This window comes from Dreissena polymorpha, chromosome 7 (genome assembly GCF_020536995.1).
Source record: "Dreissena polymorpha isolate Duluth1 chromosome 7, UMN_Dpol_1.0, whole genome shotgun sequence".
Classification (NCBI taxonomy): Eukaryota; Metazoa; Mollusca; class Bivalvia; order Myida; family Dreissenidae; genus Dreissena; species Dreissena polymorpha.
The window spans coordinates 80,324,529-80,348,695 of NC_068361.1; the positions used below are offsets into that span (position 1 = coordinate 80,324,529).

Genomic DNA, 24,167 nt, shown 5'->3' on the forward strand with positions numbered 1-24,167 from the left:
ATAGTATCGTTTCAGTTCTTTATACACCTGAACAAAGATGTTACACTGTTTCCAGTCGTCTCAAGGCTCATCAAATGAGCGGTGCCGTTGAGGTCTATATCCATTGCACATACAACACATACGGGCGTCAGAAGAATTGTTGTTTGCATTTATATGTTGAAAGTCCTGTCAAATACAAGCACTCACTCCTATTTTGTCTTTGGTTTATTTTTTGTTTGATAATGATAATGATGATGATATGGGTTATAAAGATGATGAGATTTTACTAGTATTTTGAGAATAGAGAATAAGAAATTTACTCATAACTATGAGTAATACTATATAAATTATTTGCAGTGCATACAAGTATGCGATTGTAATCTTTTCACGCATGATTGACATGCTTATCAACGTGGACATTGTAAAGCAATTAGGTGAAAAAATGCAGAAAAGTACAAGTCGTAATATCAATATGTCAACGTAATGTCTTACTCGAATGGTGCGAGTTTGTTTGTTATGATATATAAAACTATTTATTGACATGCTTTTATTCGTACAGTCTTTTTGCAATTTAAGTCATATTTAAATGAGTTTAATGTGAATTTCATGAGGCCTTTGAAAACTTTTCGCCACAAACACGGCTCACGTTTGCAAAGGATTCGTTTGATGAACGGTTTACGGTTTGTTTCATAGACTTTAACCCAAAATCAGTTGAACACAACATCATTTACCACCTGTATTAAATTTAACTTTCTTTCAAACTTGTAGATTATACACTTATGTTTATGCATATACGTTTTACTCTACAATCACCGGAGAAAGTAGAATAAAGTTCAAACTCGTGGTATTTTGTGATCGAACACTATAATGATGTATTACAATTAATGACAGTAATATTTAATTCAATTTCACAAAGATACTTCTCACTTAATTAAATGATGGTCTGGCCTTTTTAGCGTCAAGATCATGTGACAATTTGCGAACATCCGGTGCTGATCGTCAAGTGTTTTGTTTTTCGGAATAAAGCTATTTCATAAGACTAACAAGTAAGGGTCGTAAAAAAGGCTTTTGCGCACAATCTTCCGATCATTGTAAACAGCACGTACTTAGTGGGAAAGCGATGATGAAAACACAAGAGCAAATCATAGATTAAGTATACTTCGTTCAAGAGGCCCTTTGGTTTAAGAGTCTGTCTATTTCGCTCGTATTTGTGACAACACGTGGATCACTAATATATAGTGCTAAATGCATATACAGTAGTAATGTAGTATTTCAAATGTCTGAGTGGTTTATGCGATAGCAGTTTATTCCAACGAAGACTGGATCGTTTCCGGATGGGAAAACATAGCTTCTTTACTTTCTTAAATTTGATTACTAAACTTGTACTCTATAGTAACGATCTTTAAATTAAGCAATTTAAGGCCTTAAATGAAACACTTTATGCCCATGTAAACCGGTCCCGTGAAGTAAGTAATCCAGACAAGTATATGTATCGATTAAATCCTTACTCTTCAGCTGTATAGTATAAGCGCACGAGCGTGCAGTTCACTATAGTGTGGGTTTTGACTACCATAAGCAAAACATATTTTTAAGTTGGAAAAAAGTATCATTACAAATAGTATTTTATATTTGAGAATACGGGCCTAATAAAGTGTCACAACCTATTTTACCGAGTTCGTATACGTGTTCGCAAAACGGACTTCTCACGTGTTTCTCTGTTCAGGTTACAGTATTTATGAGGATAATTGGGAATCTCGCAGCCCTTGACATAACATCCTCGTGCATGGTTGCAGGCGCCAGTTAGTAGACTATTAAGTTTGAGTTTAACGTTTGCGAAATACCTACTGCTAATTCCGGTTTAATGACAAACTGCTTATAACGGTTAATGACCATATAAGTGGATGAAGTTAAATTGGACGTTTCAAGGGCCAATGGAGTATTTCAACGAATATGAAAAATGCTTTCAGTTTATTCTTAGCAATATTTCACTAGCGTGTTATTGTAGACAAATATGGCTGTTAAACACGATTTCAATTTAATTTCTTCAACGGAGAGAAGATGACTAGGCTGATTCTCTACTACTACTACTACTACTACTACTACTATTGCTGCTGCTGCTGCTGCTGCTACTACTACTACTACTACTACTACTACTACTACTTCTACTGCTACTACTTTTACTATTACTACTACTTCTACTACTACTACTACTACTACTACTACTACTACTACTACTACTACTACTACTACTACTACTACTACTACTACTATTACTGCTACTACTACTACTACTACTACTACTACTACTACTACTACTACTACTACTACTACTACTACTACTACTACTACTACTACTACTACTAGTTCTACTTCTACTAACTCTTATTTTTATTTTTATGCCCGCGAAGGATTGCATATAGTTATTGAACTGTCCGTCAGTCCGTCCGTCTGTCAGTCAGTCTGTACGTCCGTCCGAAAACTTTAACATTGGTAATAACTTTTGTAATATTGAAGATAGCAGTTTGATATTTGGCATGCATGTGTATCTCATAGAGTGTACATTGTGAGTGGTAAAAGGTCAAGGCCAAGGTCATCCTTCAAGGTCAAAAGTCGAATATATTGCTTCAAAGCGGCGCAGAAGTGGGTATTGTGTTTCTGACAAACACATCTCGTGTAATTACTACTTTTACGACTGCTTATTCTGCTGCTACCATACATATTTCACACATATTTATACAAATATCGTTAAGTGACCTCAGTTATCTACTACAATAATCATGTACAACTGCAGGTCGAGACTTATCTACTTATTTTAGTGCAAATGTGAAAACTTAAAAGACGCCATTCTGCGGTTAATTATTCAAGTCTTTCATGTGGCGTTAGATTGTTAAGAGGCACCCGTCTGCTTATTATTGCTCTCTTCTTATTTGAATTAGCACAACCAAACGAGAAGTCTGTTCCGGGAGCACTGATACAAACTTGATAAAGTGTGATGCGAAACTGTTTGATGCCCAGTTAATAATTACTGAAATATTGAAATATTATTTTCATAGTTTTGTGAAGATATTTCTTCAAGTTTAAAAATGTCTTTTTAACATTACCATTACCAGCTAACATTTACGAAAGTCACGATTGATACGCATTGTATCTGGGTGTCTTAGTTGTGTATATGAATGATAATTTAAAGATTGTGAAGTTTCGTTGTTTAACCACTGAGTGCAGTTAATGAAACAAGCCAACTAAGATCAGATAAAAACACTATTCATAATTATTTTGACGTGTAATCATTTCCGCGTTTTCGCTATTACACACAAATAAAGCAGCGATTTAAATCAAATACCTGTGTAAAATCTTAGCATGAAAAAGATACTTTGGTAAATTATGCCCGTTTATTAAATTAATGCAATAAATCGCCTTTGATTCAATGAACTACCAATTAACTGCGAGGGGACGACCATTATTAATTCACAAGTAAAATTGACGAATAATTAATGTAATCTTTTTTTTTCAAAATTCCGGTTACTCATATAAAAGCCCAGAAGTACATCTGAGAAATATGAACTAAAAATGTATATTCATCCATACGCCCGTTAATATATTAAAAAATCCACCAGGCAAACCAATTTAACCACTCATTGACAGTCTTACATTGATCCTTTTATAAAAGCTCTCACGCTCTCGTGACAAAAATTGTCTTCGTAGTTCATGAGGAACTCACGTTTTTATTCCCTTTCCATAAGAGACGTACATCATTTTTTTGTTTGGAAACAAGGAATGTGTACATACAACAAGATACATAATGATCGGGACTTACTAAAGCTATGGAACCTGATCACCGAATGCATGTAAATGTTGCCATTAGTTTATAGCAACACCTTTGTCAAATTATACGTAACACTTTACATGTACGTGTATGTGTAGTACTGAGTTTGCATTGACAATTATTATGAATTAATATGTAGCTTAATAAAATGCTTTGTTGTTAAAAAGTGCATATTATAATGCAATTCTTTACATTTTCTCAGCCGTATAACCTTCCAATACGATAAGCATGTCCTGCGTAATGCGACAATGTATAGCGAAGTCAAATGGAAACTATGAGAAATACACCTAGCATTAAGTGCAGATTAATCTTGACTTTTGTTAACCAGCCAAAGTGAGCTTATTCGAGACGTTATTTTTGATTGGCAGCATGTGCGTAATTGCCGTTTGTGTCCTCTATGCGTAACTATCATTCGTTCAATTAACCGCTGCGTAACTATCATTCGTTCAATTAACCGCAAAAAAATGAGTTAGTGGTTGATACGTATGGAATGGTATTTTTTTATAAATATAACGGAGTATAAATATGCCGAAAAATGCTAATGTTTTAGTTATTATGTCCAATATAATAATCACATATTGATACAAAAGACATGAGCGGGATCGATCCTAGGTTTTCAGGTTGCAATTTGTGTAATAAACCGTAATACTGTAAATGTCTTTTAAAACAAATGTTCAAGATGATCAAGTCGGGAAATATACACCGAAAGGACATATGCTTTGACCATTACACGTTGGCCCTAATAAAACACCATTATTTAATCAAGCAAAACTACAAACACAACTCGTTTGGTTATGCTGATAATATATTGTTTTCGTATGATGCATTTATACACACGTTTACATTTTATACATAAAAAACATTATTTGGAAAATGAAACAAAGCTTTAATTCTAACAAATTCTAATAAACAATGATTTTCAAAAAGAATATTGTACAGAAGTAGTGGTAAACATACATGTTAATCTACCCAAAAATTATTCTTTGTGTTTAATAGCAGCCATCACAATTTAACACATAGTAGGGAAGAAGAAATGAAAACATATACATAATAACTCTATACATGTTTTGATAATTTCATGATTTAAACTCAAATGCATTAAGTAAATAAAAACACATATTACATAAAGTATTAAATTATTGTACAAGATTCACCGTCTGGAACATAACATTACTTAACCTCACTGCATAATAGGATGTTTAGTCCGTTACCTGTTCTGATTACTTACTTTATATATTTGGATCCTTATAACTGGTTTTCTTGCTTTTGATTATGGTATTTTATTAATTGCACAGGGTTTAATTATTACTTATATCTGCGCAACAAGTTAGGTTATAAGATTGCGCGTTTCGATACATACACTTTAAAATATGTACATTGCAAGTAACATGTTGAAAAAAACGTCTATATGACACACTACACCTTACAAACCGTACGTTCCTACACTATCATACTGTGAAATAAATTTATAAATCCCGGAATCCAAAATAATTTTACCAATGTAAAGCTTTGGTTGCCCTTTGTATTTTTTTTTATTTGATTGTTGATCGGATTTGTTTATAGACTGTCAAAATGAAAATTTTCAAACTTTTGAACACAGACTCAGACAACAAAAACACTATATATAAGTTAGTGAAATAAAACTAATTAAGGGAAGGCATATTATGGAACTATTTTGTTTATCAGCAATACTAATTAAAAATGTATTTAAAAAGCGTTACAAGCTAAACAGATATATACATTGGAGTGTTTCTATTTCATTCATTATGTTTTGTCACAAAACGAGGATTGCTAAAGATCAGTTAAGAATGCATATTCCACGAAACACACCGGATGGCTGAGTCGTTATTTTTTTCTTTCTTAAATTATTTACTTGTTTTATACAAGTTTTCTTAAATTCCGATGTTATCATTTATACATTTTACAGCACTTAATAACGAACACCAAAAACTACCAAAATCTGCGGACTAGCTTTTTTATTGTTAGTCTTTTTTAAATTTAAATATAGCCCATTATTCACTTTTTTTATCAATATATACAATGCATGACACTTATCACTCCGTCGTATTTTGCCAATAAAACACCAATATTTCGGCACTTCTTATTGGCTATTTCGCATTTTGTTCCATTTTTGATGCGATCCATTTAAGCAGATTTTCGTTAAGCCGAGTATAGTAGCCATCCAGAATGTGGGTCCTGCAGCCTTTCTGTGTTTGAAACGAAACAATCCCTGCAAGTATAAGCACATACGTCGTTGATATGATTATTTCCGAGGTAATATGCTTTTTTGATGTTATTGTTTTCTTTTGAAATCATGGACCACAACTAATTGGTCTAAATAATATATGATGTTTTCCTTTGTTTCTCAAAGCATTTGCATGTAATTTTTTCACTCTTTTACTGTCATATTTTTCTTACTCAAAACTGTACATGATACATGTGATTGCATTATACTCAATATATTTAACTATTTAAGTATGAAATGTTTATATTTTGTTCCGACTTATTATATTCCGAAAACACGTGAACGATAATTTATGACAACACCTAGGAGTGGATATACGACGTTAAAACAATATCCATTTACATTTCCGCTCAGTATCAAACATTGAAATATTAACAACGTGAATACTCAAAATGCATCATTAAACCAATTAAGGGCATTTCGAGGAACATGCAAGACCTTTGTCGACAGAGGTCGAAGTGCAGATCTATGTTACTTCGGTAAGATCATCAATTAAAATTGTAATTTTTAAAAACATCCGTAAGAAACCATCATTTGTATTAGTATAAATATAAGCTATATGGTTTCATCTGCTAATTCTTTCGTTTGCCTGTCCGTTTGCAAAAAGTGAAGTGTAATAACTCATGAAGTACACAAACATAAACAATAAACTTTGTACATTAGGCTTAAGGATTCACCAATCCACATGTTTGCAACCATTGAAATAACTCAAAAAGTACCCTTGAACAATACCACGAATGTTCGTCATTTATGCACATGTCAATGATCAAGTAACTGTTAGGAAAAATAGAATTACATGAAATAAGGACAATTCTAAAAAGGGAAATTTATTTATATTGAGGAATTCGTAGTATACACATGTTAAGAAATGTGTGCGAATATGCACAACTATTTTTTACCAGAGGTCAATCATCTTGTATATAATTAACAGCGTATTTATGTTGCCGTGCTTTAGTGACGATTTTTCTTATTATGCAACATTACAAGTGTACAGATAAAGAGGGCAATGTGAAAGAAACGCAAACTGTATGATTGATAACAAGTATACATTGTCGTTATTATTAGAAGTCAAGTAACATATTTCCACGCAATCCATATTCGATGGTCGTATAACGGCATGGCGCATGCAATGATTACCTATTTGGATATATTTGTTCTCTTTGCCTGGATGTTGAACTACGAATGGACCGCCGCTGTCACCTTTGCAGGCATCAGTTATTTTTGTTTCATCTAAAATTACAATAAAAATATATTGATATAATTACGCCGTTTGTTTTAAATCCGCTTAATAAGCGATCACGACAACACGAGTGCCACGTAATGAGGTACCAAACTGTCAAATTAATAAACTTTTATCAGATTTATATGTTATCAGATTAAATATTTAGCACATAGAAAATTTTAGATATGTAATGAACAACCAGACAATTACTAGGTTATTCGAAGCCGATGATACCTGTAAACAAGTGCATGTTTAAATTTTATTGGTATCGGTTTTACAGTCTTGACCGTCAAAAAAACAACACAATTGATGATTCATAGGGAAAAAAAGCCACAAACTTTAAATTCAAAATAAAAAAGAAAATACCTTTAGTTCCTGCACAGAACATGAGGCTTTCGTCAAAGTGAATGGTTGCTTGCTTCTTGTTGTTTTTGCACTCAGTGAAATTCTGTATTGGAAACTGCATTTGCTTCATGCTGTCCTCGTTTTTGTCAGTGCCTTGCTTATATCCCCATCCGGTTACAATGCCGTACGACTGAGGTTTGAACAATGATTCATACGAGACATCTGTGCCATCTTAAAAGGATAAAAGAAAAAAAATATGTCTAAGAATCAAAGCTTAACAACAGTTGTTTACATGTTTATGGCTAAAGATTTTCAACAATTACTACCTCGTAACATCTAAACATGGTTAAATTAGAACAACATGAAAGATATTAGCGGGGGAGTGAGTGACAAAGTCAGACAGCAAGCAAGAAGAAGGTAAGTGGGTTTGGAGTTAGGTAGGTTGTTAGTTATTTAGTCATGTAGGTAAGTGGGTATGTGGGTAAGTGTAGGAAAGGGTAAGTGAAGACGGGCTGGCGGAATGGCGGGCATGCGGGCGGGCGATCTGGCGGGCGTGCAGGTAAGTAAGAAAGCAAGCAATAGCCACTAAACCTACCAACCAACCAACGAAATGAGCTAGTAATCAAATAAGCTAGTAACTAAGTAAGTTAATACGTACGTAAGTAAGTAAGTGAATAAGCACGTAGGTAAAAAGTTAAATATGTTGGTACGTACGTAAGTAAGTGGGTAAACAAGTAAGAAGGTAAGACGATATGTAAGAACGAAAGTAGGTAAATAGGTATCTAGATGATTGGTTATATTACTTAATGAACCAATAAGTAAGTTAGTTATTGAGCTTAAAAAAGTATCGACTTTTTTAAATAAGAACAATCTAAATTTGTATATAGCATACTCTGCAAGTGTGATAATATTTATTATCACGTGACAGGTCTAACAGATACACGGGTATTTAATTTTACTTGGCTATTTGACATAATCTTTCTTATTATCGAAAAAAAAACTGCAATGGTATAACTACTTGCTGTTTCGTTGTTCCACAGACACACTGTATGGAGATCGCTATTCATTGAAACGTTGTTTTGTAGTTTTATCAAGGCGATGTCGTACTTGAAATTTGTATTTCCACCGGGGTTAACATATTGTTCATGAATGAATACGTTGGAATCCGGTACATCTTGTTGTATGCTTCCATCGTCTAGAGTGCTGGTTTGCCATTGTTCTTTTTAAAAGAAATAAAGAGAAAAGTAAAATTAGTTTCTATATGATTGATAGAGACTACATATTACATATTTCTATTATTGCATGTACAACAGATTATTCAAAGTTCATATGATATTAAGAGAATTTAGGAATCGGCTTGGTTTGTTTTATTTCATTATCCTGAAAATGGGATCCTAGGTGTGTAGGAGAATATAAAGTACTTACAATGAGGATAAATAAGGCCATATTTCGGATATAGTGTCTCCTAATTTTGAGGTACAATAAATATATTATTTCCGGGGTGGGACGATCTATACGACCTTACGGATATATGGAAGACATTGTATTATAAAATGAATATATGTGCGTTTCTACAACTTTAAGTTGACTTATTTTTTATTTATGAAAACAGTAATTATTGGGATTATATGTCCGAATGTTTGAAACTAACAATTCCTCGCTCGAATCAATGTATACCTCCTTAATAGGGAAATTACAGAGAGAATTTCGTATACTTACAGTATCTGCCTATTTTATGTTCACCCATTTTTATACATAAGTACGCGCAAATTATATTGTGTCCTTTAAACAAGTGTATACACTATGATTTGTAAAAATATTATTCAAATGAATGAACACAATAAGTATCTTTTCCTTTCTTCACCGTTATAAGTAAAGTTATTAAAGAATACGGTTTTAGCTTAATTAGGACTTAATTGCAAACTGAACCCTCACTCTTATAACTTCGTTAAATTAACGCGAAGAAAGGAAAGACATGAAAATATTAATACCAATATCACCATACTAAGAATAACTTTGTTTATTTTTGGGGCGGCGTCAAAGCAATGGGCAGCGGTGAGAACCCATCTGTTTGATATAAGAGTCCCTCCACAAAGATGTGTTTCTGTCTGCAAATACACCATGTTTTCATAGGTAATTGCTTATCTTATCATATATTAATACACGCATATGTAAGTAAATCAAACATTAAAAACACAATTTACGACGTTGTTAAAACAACAACTACCAGAAACAACAGAGGAGTTATAACAGGAAACAATATTTGAAAATAATTTTAAAATTAATAAGATACTTGCACAAACTAAATATGACAGTTTGTAGATAAAGTTTTATTTAAGGGTATTGTTGACAAAGGAGACATTATACACGAGAAATAAAAGAAAGTCCGTTGATTCGAACCCCGGAATGGTAACGTCTTTCACTTTGCTGCTATATCCATATGGATTACTAAAATATTCCATATGCATATAAATTATAATGTTCCTTTTGCGAATATAACATTATATAATATTATATATGCATTTACAATATAATATCAATATGCAGATAAAAAAAAACAAAATATTCTTATGCTTATACAAAATAATATTTCAAAATGCATATAAAGGCTTTTTGGATTTGGGAACAACGCAATCAGCTTGTTAAAAATACGAAAACATCAACGTCCTTAATAGTTTACTCACATGACGCAACTGGACCATCCATGGCCACGCGTGCTTTTTAGACAGACCATAGTTAGACTGACTGATATTCTTTGTGTCTGTTCGAATCGGAATTGTAGCACCGCAGGAAAAATCAGGAGTGTCTAAAATTGAAAAGGAAAGTGCATAGCATCTTGGATACAACTATCGGTTTATCAAATTGTGAACACTAAAACATTAAACGTTTACTTTTCATATTCATTTATAGTTGTGTTAGAACATCTGGTGATCTTAATAACTGCCAAATAATTTGTAAAAATAAGAAAATAAAACATCAATATCCTTGTTCAATTTCTAAGTTCTCGTTGTATATTGAACACAGTTATGTTAATTTTTTAATTTATCTTTTCCCTGAAATTCATAAGCTGTTTTTTGTTGAGTTTCAAATGGTATGACGACAGCTTATACGGTATCATTTTTTCGAAGATAATATTATCTTTATTATGCCCCCCCTTCGAAGAAGAGGGGCTATATTGTTTTGCACATCGGTCCGTCGGTCCGTCCACCAGATGGTTTCCGGATGATAACGCTAAGGCCTAGGATCATGAAACTTCATAGGTACATTGATCATGACTGGGAGATGATCCCTATCGATTTTCAGGTCACTAGGTCAAAGGGCAAGGTCACAGTGACTCGAAATAGTAAAATGGTTTCCGGATGATAACGCAAGAATGCTTAGGCCTATGATCATAAAACTTCATAGGTACATTGATCATGACTGGCAGATGGCCCCTATTGATTTTCAGGTCACTAGATCAAAGTTCAAGGTCACAGTGGCTCGAAATAGTAAAATGGTTTCCGGATGATAACTCATGAATGCTAACGCCTAGGATCATGAAACTTCATAGGGACATAGGTACATTGATCATGACTAGCAGATGACCCCTATTAATTTTCAGGTTACTAGGTCAAAGGTCAGGGTAACAGTGACTTGAAACAGTAAAATGGTTTCCTAATGATATCTCAAGAATAATTAGGCCTAGGATCATGAAACTTCATAGGTACATTGATCATGACTAGCAGATGACCCCTATTGATTTTCAGGTCACTAGGTCAAAGGTCAAGGTCACAGTGACAAAAAACGTATTCACACAATAGGTTCCACTACAACTGACAGCCCATATGGGAGGCATGCATGTTTTACAAACAGCCCTTGTTTTCATATATATTAAGTATATATACATGGTTATGTTGGTGTAATAAAAGCTCCTTCACAATGTATAAATATGTATAATTATAAAAACATGTCCATGGATTCTTTTCTAGTTTTGGGAAAACATGCACTACTTTCAGTTCATTTCATATAAATAAATATGCATGGTATGTACATAAAGTGTTATTAATGAATTTGCAAAATTGATAATTTTACTGATTGTGGAGTAAACATCAAATGATAGTGCGCAATGCTTTTGAATAAGTTCGAGTTCAAATGGATGCGGATATCAAATACAAAAATACATATAAAGATATTATCAAGTATTCATTGTTACTACTTTAATAAAAGCTAGGTAGATAATATGGTCTGTTTTGAACCATTTTTATACTCTGTGTTTAATAGGGGTAGGGTTATTTGGCGTCGTTATGTCTCTTTTACAGATAACACACATTTTGCATGTCATTATTAACAAATAGTATAAACCGGTCATACTCAAATGAATTGGTCCATAAACGGATAACATCATAACATAAAAATGAGAAAGTTGCATTTGACAACCATATTGGGCGATGATTTCCTCTTAATTTGTAAACAACAAACTTTACTTCTCAGCACATTGATTAAATGCATGCAGCCGTAATTCTTAAATTAATAAATCATGTTACAATATTGGAAATTTTATTCCGTAAGTGAAGCGTATATAGATACATATTATTTTTTAATAACATTCGTATATTCTTTTTATTATTAAGATTAATGTACACACATGCTTGTGTTATCCTTTGAGCTAACAAGATGTCTCAGACCTTTCCTACAAGCGGGGTTATATTCGTAGGAGTTTGATTGTTCATTCAGATCTTTAATGACCTTTCAATGCTAAGATTTTACATCAATATTTAGGTGACTAAACAAAAGCAAAACTGTAAATTCCGGTATAAAGAATAAGGCGTCAATTCGAAAATATGGCGATCAAAGTTTTCTACGATTGTGTTCGACATTATAAGCATAACCATATCCGACAAAAATAAAAGTACGTCATAATAGTAGTATCAAATCTTACGTTCTATCATTTTAAGTATGGTTTCCGTCATGTCCCAATCTTTATCGACAGCAAAGAAATGTTGTTGACCATCAATTTTTGAAGCCATTTCTTCCATAACGCGAAATGCGTTGGTATCGTTTTTTGTACCGATTGCAATGCAGAAGATCTCGACGCCTGGAATTGTTTTCAAATCTTCGGCAACTGCGATGGGACTTCCACGTTGTGTGTATTTTTCTGGAAAGTTGCAATTGCGAGTTTATATAAATATTCTCAGGGCCTGAGGATGTTAATCGAAAGTATCACACGGCTTATCTTGCTGTATTTTTCTTTTATTACAAATTCTTGGTACCCCAAAAGATCGTCAAGATGGTCTACATGTTTTTTTTTTAATTCACAGTCTTTTAACTTAAACTGTACATGTTTGTTTTTCTACAAATTTATATTGTTATAGTTTTTATTAGGTTTCAAACTACACTAACACAAACTATATATCATATTGCATACACCTAATAATGACAAAGTAATGCGTATTCAGGAGCATTATAATTTTAAAAATAAGGCGCCTCCCATTGGTTAATCTTGTATCATTGATCTTAATCGCAGTTTTTACACTTTAAAAAACTAAAAGTTCTATATTATTGTTTTTTCCTTTGAAAAACAAATTGGATGAACGCCTGATTTCAAACAAATATATCCTTCATTATGTTTATAATAATTTCTCTCAACACGGAAAGGTTTCATTTGGCAGTGAAGTGCTTGATTTATCGATGTGTAAAAGAAGGGAACCATGTCATTCACACATGTCACAGTTTTTCACGGCATAACTGAGAAGCACATTCAAATTCCATATAGCTTACTTTAATAAACTAAAATAAAAGTGTTTTGTTGTTTTTGAATGGTTACCCCTAAAGAGATTAGAACACATTTGCGGATTAAGCACACCGGTTTTGTAGATAGTGTTGTTTCAATTAACTACGAAAAACGCTGTTGCAAAGCACTGCCGCGCGCAAACACCAGCTATCTAGGTCAAAGATAAGGGGTTGATTTGTCGAATATGCCGTTAAATGGGAGAAGAATATAAAAACTCGCCTAACGATGTCATTATTCCTTTCGTTGGAAAACCATTCAACGGTAAACATGTTTAAGCTCTGGAACAAGTTTAGTACTCATGCCATGCTAGTTGACATTGTCATTGCAAACGTCACACTGTCTCACCGTGCGTAATACCTCTTCCACCTTAGGATATTGTTCGATCCCTGGCTTGATGAATGCCTTATATTGCTTTATTTGACTGTGAATAAATGTGATATTGCACAAGGTACAAGTGTTAGCACTTTCGCATTCGCATATGATCATTCTGTCGGTTCATTTAACAATTCTTTAAAATTGGACACAATAAGACTTAAAACATTTCAGATCAATGTACTCAACACACTTATTGCCAGAATATGACAATATAAATCCTTTATTTTTGGAAAAGCATATAGTCTTAAATTGAATTTTCTTCAATACGCGACGGTATGTGAAGTGTGATAAGCAAACAGTTAAATACACAAACGTGCATTTAGTAGATATTTTATCCGCATCAAGATAGCTTTTAAACATACATATACTTATTTGATTTCCTTATAACGTAATAAATGTCGTTTTCTATCATTCATTTTATCATGTTCAATTGACAGGAGATTAAAGGTTAGTTGCATGGAACTAAAAGATGATGGTTGTGTTGAAAATCGTTTTACATTTAAGCTTATTTTTTCCAAAATCAGCAGCATCTTTATATAAAAAATATAGTTTTATCAGAAGAATAATTAGACATTTTTGTGTTTACAAATGTCAAATATTTCAATAAAAGGATATACAATTATTAAAATAGTGTAACAGCATCCTCATTATATTAAAAAATAACATCTTACCGTCACTTATTAGGATTACAACCTGCTGCCGTAAGGCCTCAGCTTCTATAAATTGTTTGGTTACTATGTCATTGCGCACATCATCTAAGGCTAAACTTATAGCTGTTCCATGGCCTGAATAAAGAGAACAACATGAAGTGCTTTCACGTGTTATAAATCGTCAAAGCTTTTGCTATTTTCGAAAATTATACTTGAAGATATAACATAAGATAATAATAATAATTGCTTGTATTCACAAGGATATAACAAAAACATATCGACTCAATTTAAGTATTGACTCTTCAAATAATTATTTTGTTTGAATCACATTTCATTTTCTCCTTAAAAACAGGACAAATCACTGTCAACGTGTAATTTTGTTTTGTATACATAACAAAATACGCTTTAACAGTTTAGCACAAATAACAATGTGTACCTCCTGAGTAATAGTATTTCAAGGTAACTTACGATGTTTGTTGAATAAAACCATAGTCTTATCCAAAGTAAGAGATTTAAAACGAAACCTGGTTCCGTTACAGGTTTTTCAGTCATATTAAACGTATTTCGACAGATTTTAGCTACGAGTTTTTTAAGAAACATATCAACTATGAGCGATCTTTGAATTTAGTAATGTTCATAAAACTGCGTGTTTCTTTTTGACTTAAATGTAAGTTGCAACTTAAATTTAGTTTTAAGATCGCGTTTAAGACATGGACGAGGATTCTCTTGCATAATATCAATTACGATCGTCCCGACGGTCAAACACGAATTTCGCTTTCATGCGATACAAACCGATTTGATACGATTGGATACGATTTTTCCGAATAACAATTGAGCTATGTTGACGGTCTTAATCGTATATTTGTTAACCATTAAAAAGTGCCCACGATTAAGATGACATGCTTATTAAGATTTATTACAAGCTCCGATAATGTCTATATATAAATGTATCGTTCTGGTACTATTTGTATCATCTGACGAATTAATGAATACAATACTAAATCTGATTTTGCTTATGTTATTCGGGTCAGGTCGTTGCTCATATTGTAACTTACGTCGATTAAGTCGTACAAAAAGCGCAAACACAATCGTGTTTGTGTGCATGCGCTCGTTAAATATCTATTGTTCTAATTTGCTGAGATTAACATTTGACTTTATTGCCTCCAAAACAAACACATATCATGTACTATTAATGTTTTTAAGCAAGTCATACATGTGGAAGATCGTATTCGGCATAAAATCATGAGATCATGATCTTTTTAAGATATCGTTGCTTATGCTACAATTGTCACGCTTAGGGCGATGCATTTAAACTACTTAACAACAGTTTTCATATTGTGTCTTGAAAGATAGTTATATTTTACCTTTGCCATTTGTAACGTCTAGGCGAGTTATTTTATTTATTCGCTCAACTATGAATTCTTCATTTTGGTGGTGCGCCTCACGTTGGTGGATGATGTTTATTATATCGGAAGCAAATAAATTCACTGTCACTCTGGTCCCATCATTGTCAGTGCTTACATCAAGCTTAAATTATACAAATTATGCAGACCTATTAAATTTTCGTGTTGGAACGCAAACAGAAAAGCGCATGCACAATAACGCGTACAGGCAAAACACATTTACGCATATGCGTACGAACGAACGCACAAAGACACGCTCGCACGCTGCGATGCACGCACGCAAGCATAGACGCACAGTATCCTGCCATTAAGCACGAACAAATACACATGCATTCTAGCACGTGCGCTTTCACACATACCATGGATATTCATAAACAGATTATGTTTCTAAAGACTTACAGTTTTTAGCATAGGTGCAACGCACCTATGCTTAAGGTATATACGACATTTTGAAAACACACATCGAATGGTTGTCCATTTTGAAGCCTTACCTGATCAAAAATCAGACGAAATATCTTTTTAATTTAGTTTATGGTAATTCTTACTCTTTTTTTTTGAAACGTTTTTCTTACGTTTTCTTCCAAGAATATTGCTGACACCGTTTTTAGTGAATTTTTCTAAGACCGTTTTACGTGAAAAAACCTTCTAAGAAACTAAAACAAATTTCGTTCGTAAAACAATTCTGTTCTTGTTGATAGTGACCTCGCACCTAATTTCTATTTCCTTTGTTTACTGTTCTGTGAGAGGTCAAATGTTTTCTGATTTATGACATGGATTCTGACCTGCCTTTCTATGGATTTGATGAAGTAGAGTTTGAAAATAATAGAGATGTGTTAATTGAAGTTAAAATGACTTACTTTTAGCCAGAAATTAACGTTACGAGTAGAGCTAACGGTTAAAATGTGGCATCGGATTTAATGGATTCGCGCGAATTCTGGACGAGTGTTGTGTCTGTAAAATATTAAATGGAAATCTGTAAATGTATCAAGTCGGAAAAGAAAACGGATGGTTGCATAATGGTATGCGTGAAATAATGTAATTCTACGTATTTATTTTCATAGTTATGTCATTTTGTAACCATTCACATTCGTCACTATTTGGAATTCCCGTTTCTAAAAATAGAACATATTGGTAACAAGGGGGGCGACTCTTGATGTCAGCAATCGTTAAGGTTACAATATACTCAATAATCGAGTCATGAAGGCTGTACTCTATCTATCTATCTATCTATATATACTGCCAAGCGCCCTTTAGAGCATTTATGTTTACTCTCTAAACAAATCATCATATTTTCCTCGAAGGCATGTTATACACTTTATACTGTTGTTCTGGTTTTATCGTTTGGAGATATTGAGAAGGTAAGCATAGGTGTTCACTACTAAATCCCTGAAATAGGATAAAGTTGGAGATTAAAGTAAAAAATGGCACTGCAAAAGGTTACAATCCACTAGATTTTTTTTTTATTTGAGTCGAATTCTTTTTTGGTTTGAACATGAAATATCTGTTTTATTGCTTAAATTGATTAAGCTAAGAATGCCCGTCAAGAAAAGGTATGGTTATGGGGGTCTCTATGTGCAAAATGTTGTATTTATTTTTGCTCGAAGTTGTCGCTTTTATATCGAAACATATAAGGAAACTATTTAGTATATTTTGACCTTAACATTTACTTCAGCAGCATCTTCCCTGTATCTTGCAACTATGCTTTCAGCGCCATCGGCGCTCTCGTTACTAAAGCGATGACAAACGCCTTTGTCGTATTGAAATCTTCATCAGTAATACTTCTTGAAACATCCAAAAGAATGTTCGCATCAATGCCGTATTCGTTGTGAAGACTAGCGACATTCGCCTCTTCACTGGCATTTTTTTTTGCTTCTCTTCTATCAATTTCCTTAGAAACAGTGTTTTCCAAAGCTTCTTTCAAATAAATCGCGGTGTCAGAAGAAAATAAAGACCAGCCTGGAAATATAATACAATCATAATTCTGAATTCAATACACCATATCGGTCAGTAATTCAGAAATGCATTATATTGTTTTAAAGGGGCCGTCCAACAGATATAGCGTCGTATCGACGCGAAACGATAGTATGGGAAACTACGAGGATTGCTTATACAGATAAAAAATACAATCGCTTTACACATGAAAGTGGATGGTCGAATGGTCTAGGCACGTGGCTTTTTACTCCAGGACTCTAGGAATCCAGGGGTCAATGGTTCGAACCCTATTGAGGGTAACTTTTTTTTTTCTTTTTTTTAAATTGTATTATTGTAGTTTTACTAGAGATTTTTATTTCAAATGTTTAAATTTATCAATATAAAGCATTTAAAGCATTTAATGACAAGTTTCAATACATGCCACAATCTGTTGGACAGCCCCTTTAAACCAAGTAATATTGTGTATTGTTTATCATTATTATTGAAAAAAAACATGCTTGCAAATTACCGATCGAGATAATAATTCAAACGGTACCGGAAAGCAATACATGCCGAAAATTTTTCAAAGTGTTATTTGGTTTCAATATCAATAAAACATACATTATATATGCATAGTCATTTTCCTAACTCAATTTAAAAACTGTAATGCAGGTCTGTGCATACAACACATAAATAAATATTTATAAAAACTTACACATAAAAGTTTATAGAGCGTATAAAATTAAAAAATATATATTTATTTTTGCAACTATTACTTTGTTTGATTAAACTTGCATACTTGTAACCACTTACGATATAACAAAAAGGTAAGTATGTTCCTTCTTCGAGCATTTCAATTAAATCAATATCCTATTTAGTAGTATTTTTTTAATCAGAATGAAAGTGAACACCGTAATTAAAATTATTTTTAACAATATGCCTATCAACTGAATTGATTTATTAACTGCAGAATTTATCCGTCATGGTGAAGTTTTCATATGTTTAACGCAACAATGCACAACACTTAATGACGCACAAGCAAAGCTTTTGTTGAATGTATCGCCAATTGATTTAAATCAAACTAGAGGAGTTGATATCAGTGTAAGATCGCAGTTGCATTCACAAGTGCTCATGTGAATAATATATTTGCAGTCGTAGCTCCGCCACTATTACAAATATGCTTTATATGACCATTCATGAAATAACGATACGATCTGAAATCATCAAAATACCATATTTTGTTTGTAAAAATAGATTCATTTATCAAGAATAAATTTTTGAGATATGTTACATGGATTTGTGCGATCTCATAATTCGGCACACAATGTTTACAAATATAACCGATTTGACGTGTGCATGGCTAACTACATACATATATAAACATTTATATGTTAAAAAAAATGGCCGATGACTGCTATATTGTTCATAAGTATTTTCAGGTTTATTTTTGGAGCCGTAAGAGAGCGTTCTCCTCGCCGTAGTAAATTTGTTCAGTCCTTAAGCGATTTGATTTTCCGACCGATAAATCAATATAATTATAATCGTATCATATTCATATTATTTATCCCATTGTGGGATCCGGTCTCTAGAAGAGACGATATGCGTGGCTGCATAGATTTATCGATTGTACAATAGGTAATGTATTCACACACATAGGCTATGCATGCACTGCATAATATATATATATATATATATATATATATATATATATATATATATATATATATATATATATAACTATACACGTGTCTGGGATTTTAAATATATATTGATATAGCCAACGCTGTGATTTATGTATTAGTGTATTAGTATGCAGTGGATGCAAAAAATATTCTATATGCCAAACTGGCGATACACTTAGAAATAGGCGATCTGTCCATAAACAACAAATGCGAGACCCCTCAACAAGACAGATGCCTTTAAGTAAACATTTAGATGAATGTTGACATTATGAACCAAAATTTAAAATATTTCCATTTTATAAGCTATTTTCGAATAATATTTCAGCTAGGTTAGCAAAAGAACAAAGGTTAAAGGTGCGGTTTATAGTCTGCTTCAATAACGAATGCATCTTCAGCCGACTTCGACATTAACCCACCGATTACTGGGATTTAAGTCGTCCGTTTACATATACATATGGCGCCGTAGACAGCCACGGCACATTTTTTGCTCAGAAAAATCCAGTGCCCTGAGCGGGATTCGAATCAGGGACCTTCCGATCCCTAGATTAACATCTTACCACTAGACCACTGTCTCCCGACATTTTATACATGTATTTAAACCCCAATTAAATTTCATTTAATATTTATTGACGTTATGACGTCATAATTGATATGACGTTATCCCCATGGCATTTTGACGTTGTAATATATTGTATTATGCCCTGATGAGCTATGCAAAACGCATTGGCTTTATCAATTTATCCCATCATCAGACGTGCATTGTCGAAATAAACCACGCTGGAATACATTTTCCTTTATTTCGGCAATGCTGAAATACAGCTGTCACGCGCGGCGGAGGATGGTAATATTACTCGGAATCAACTATAAAGTAATCATTTTTAATGTTGTCTATTTAAAATACTTCAACAGTTTGATTTTAGTTATATGGATATAATATAATGTATCTCCTTACATATCGTCAATATTGTCATATTTAAGTATTCACAGGTTGCAAGCAGTAAAGCTATTTCTTATATCAGATATGGACGGAACGTATTTACGATCGTTTTTACACCTAGTTCATCTGACATGTTTATACATCCTTAGCAGTGATCCGAGGTTTCGATTTTTTTTTCAACGTATGTTTAAAGTTTGTGTTCTGTTTCAAAATAGTGGATAATAAGAAGTATTTCTTTTGATTTTAATTATTTGCTGTATTGAATAATAAATACGAGCATTGCAACGAAAAGTATGCATCGTAATTTCCGTACGCGTATGGTCGACTTTCGCTTAGAATTCGCCAAAACGTAAAGACGCCATACATTTCATTTCCGCATCGGCGCGCTTATTTACCATTTGTAATCGGTTTAGCCCACCTTTTTTATGGACATGGTTGCTATTTTCTTCCATTAATATACTTCAATGCGTTTTTTATCGGCGTTGCCATTTCTATCTAGAGCCATGAATTATGTAATAATAATGATTATTATTATTTAATTAACAATTTATGAAATACTACATGCTCTCCTTATTGCTGACGTAGGAGGGAAGGAGAAAGGAATAACTACCTGAGCAGTCTATAGGTCCATCGCTCCATTGCTTATTGAACAGACAAGTCCTGTTAGTCGAACCGCCGTACAAACGGTCGTTACAGGCAAACTCAATCGTTGTTCCTATGTCTATACGCTTTGGGGGATTTTCTTCAGTTGGTCTGTTATTGTAGACAATAAAAAGTGACGGGCCATTATATCAATAAGAAGCAGCTGTATTCATTACATTGATCACTGTTACAATGTGAAACACATCGTTGCGTATTATCGTGATGTTAGTTTGCTTGTATTTAAATACTGAAAGTACATAAAATGCGCATAAGGACATGTATTTACGTGATTTATCTATAAAAGAATGAACTTAGATTAAGCAAATAAGCCTATGCAGGTGTTTTAAAATAGACGATAATGATTCTTAAATTTTCGTTTATATTTAAGGTCACACTTATTCTATGGACTATACCTTCTTGCACACACTGGATGCATGACTTATCCCATTCACAATCGGACTGACATTCCCACACGGGTGATCCAATCATGGTATAGCCATTGTCACATGCAAACTCAGCGGTCGCGTTCGGAAAATAATGAAGCTGTGTAATTTCTAAGGTACCGTGTAGTGGTTCTGGTGGCGTCATACAAGTAATTGCTGAAACAACATAAATGAAATCTTGCGTTAAAACATAAAACAAAATCATTATACTGAAAGGTCGCTTTCTTATGTTTTATATACATGTTTCTTACGTGCTTTTACTGATGCGTATAATGCTTTATCATACCGCTGCATTGATATCTGCTTGATATAACGTTCCATGATATATTTTTTTATCATACCACCGCATTGATATCTGCGTGATATAACGTTTCCTGATATATATATTTTTATATCATAGTCAACAGGAAGTTCTTATATCAGTTATGTGTGGAGGATGGTCATATTATTCGGAATCAACTATGAAGTAATCATTTTTATTAAAATCGAATCAGATTCAACAACACAAACAATTTGATACCAAGATGTAATATATTTGAAACACAAATTGCAATACAAACAGCAAAAACATTTTTTACAAATATTAAGCGCGCGTGCTCATGACTTCATTATTAACACGTCAAACGACCAAGGTCATATTATTTCCCGCTAAAACTGCAGCTTTGTTTGCGGCTTTTTCCTTATTAGTTTAAAATCGTGGACGTAGAGGTATGATAAACAGAAAAACAGGTTACTGCCTTTTTTTGCAAGCCTCGCCGTTATATTATTCTAAGCCTTGCCTGATAGATCAGGCAGTAACCTGTTATTCTGCATATATCAACTACCAGTTCAACAGGAAGTTCTTATATCAGTCGATGATAGGAGGTAGTTCATATTACTAGGAATCAACTATAAAGTACTCTTTTTTAGTAAGATCAGAATCAACAAAACAAATAATTTGATACCAAGATATACTATATTTTAAACACAAAATGGAACACAAACATCAAAAAACATGTTTTACAAATATTTAGCGCAAATGCTCATGACGTCATTATCTATCAATCTATATATACTGCCTAACTCCCCTTTCGGGTATTATCGACAGATGATTTATCATTATGAACACGTCAAACGACAAAGTCATATTTTTTCCCGCTTAAAATGCAGTTGTTTAAATGACGTAGGGGTATGATAAGCAGAAAAACAGATAACTGACTGATCTTTTTCTAATATATCAGGCTTTGTACGAATAAAATAACGTTATATTATTTTAAGCTTTGCCTGATATATTACATAAAGATCAGGCAGTAACCTGTTATTCGATTAAACGATATATATCAATTCTTACCCTCACACATTAAGTCGTCTTTATCAAAACTATCGTCTGCGAGACATTGCAGATAATTTCGATTGCTTTTTGGCCGAAACCCATGATCACATTGGAGCGTCATTAACTCTAAGAAGCCATAGACGTGTTTGTAGTCTGTTATCACTCCATTGCGTATATTCTGATAAGACCTTGCGTCACACGTAATTGCTATAAAAAATAATTTTTAAATTGAACATATATAGAGCATTTGTCGAGGCAGATGGTGTATTTTGTAAAAACGATTTGACAAACTGTCAACGCTTTGACAAACTGTCATTCACGAATGCTGAAACAAAGTTTAAAAAAGAAAATATTGACATCCATACTCGATGCAAACTAATCCATGTCCTCATCTGGCTTTAAGCACTGTCAATTTATTCACTTTTGATTTGTTATATCATTATGCTAGTGACAATATCACAGATGTGTTTAAGATTTATCTCCTTATTTGAAATTTGTTTGCGTCTCAATAGCTAACTTCCATTAACAAAAAGCATACCCTACCTCTGCAAATGCCATAGTTGGGCAATATTTCGTTGTTCCATTTTCCATTATCATCACACCGAAGTGTTTTTGTAAGAGCAACCTCCGCAACTGGTTTTGGTCCATAATTACCATAGATATCATAGATGTCGACATTAACATTCTCGGACGTCGGATTAGTTATGCCTTCTTTGATGTATCTAAATTGAACGGTTGGTAAAGTTGTTAAATCTTTTTCAATAAAAAGTTTCTTTATTTAAATTTGATAATACCTGCTCCTCAGGGCAAAGATCGATAAGTAAAAAGTGATATTTGTTTAATATGCATACTCGTCCTCGAATTCCAACAATAAATATACAGTTTCGCGTATTTTGTGTGAATCAAAAGCACTCGATCATTATACTTTATACATGTACACCACTCCATCCGGGTCGAAAAGCGTCTTAAGAAATTTCGGTATGCTTTTTACGAATTTTGTATGTTTTGCAGAAATATGTTTTGCCAAACTGTTACAGACAGTTAAGTTGATAATATATCCATTTAAGTTTTTAATAAATATGACCAATAGTATACAAATGATAAGCATAGTTTGTTACTCTTTATAACGTTAATAAACAAGTATATTCGCATGTTTTAAAGCAATATTAATAATAAAGTATGACCAAAGTAAATTGCATGTAATTTTACTATTTATTTAAATAAGTTATTTAAATAAAAAATACTGTGGAAAATATTTACAAAGATAGATATTGTAAAAATCGATGGATATTTGTATATAATACTTCACCGATGACATACATTTCAGTTTTACTACAGTCGGAAACTTTTAGGGTCAAATCATTTTGCTATATAAGACACAATACATAAATACTGTATTTTAAACTGTGTTACTATTTTAATCCTCAA

At 33.0% G+C, this 24,167-nt stretch overlaps 2 protein-coding genes across 2 annotated transcripts in view; one reads left to right on the forward strand and one right to left on the reverse strand.

Annotated features, from left to right (window-relative positions):
* Positions 1 to 24,167, reverse strand: part of LOC127836895 (complement factor B-like) — a 132,474-nt gene that overhangs the window by 102,993 nt on the left and 5,314 nt on the right. The window lies entirely within an intron of this gene.
* Positions 1 to 24,167, forward strand: part of LOC127836894 (uncharacterized) — a 168,376-nt gene that overhangs the window by 74,192 nt on the left and 70,017 nt on the right. The gene's annotated exons all lie outside the window — the stretch shown is intronic.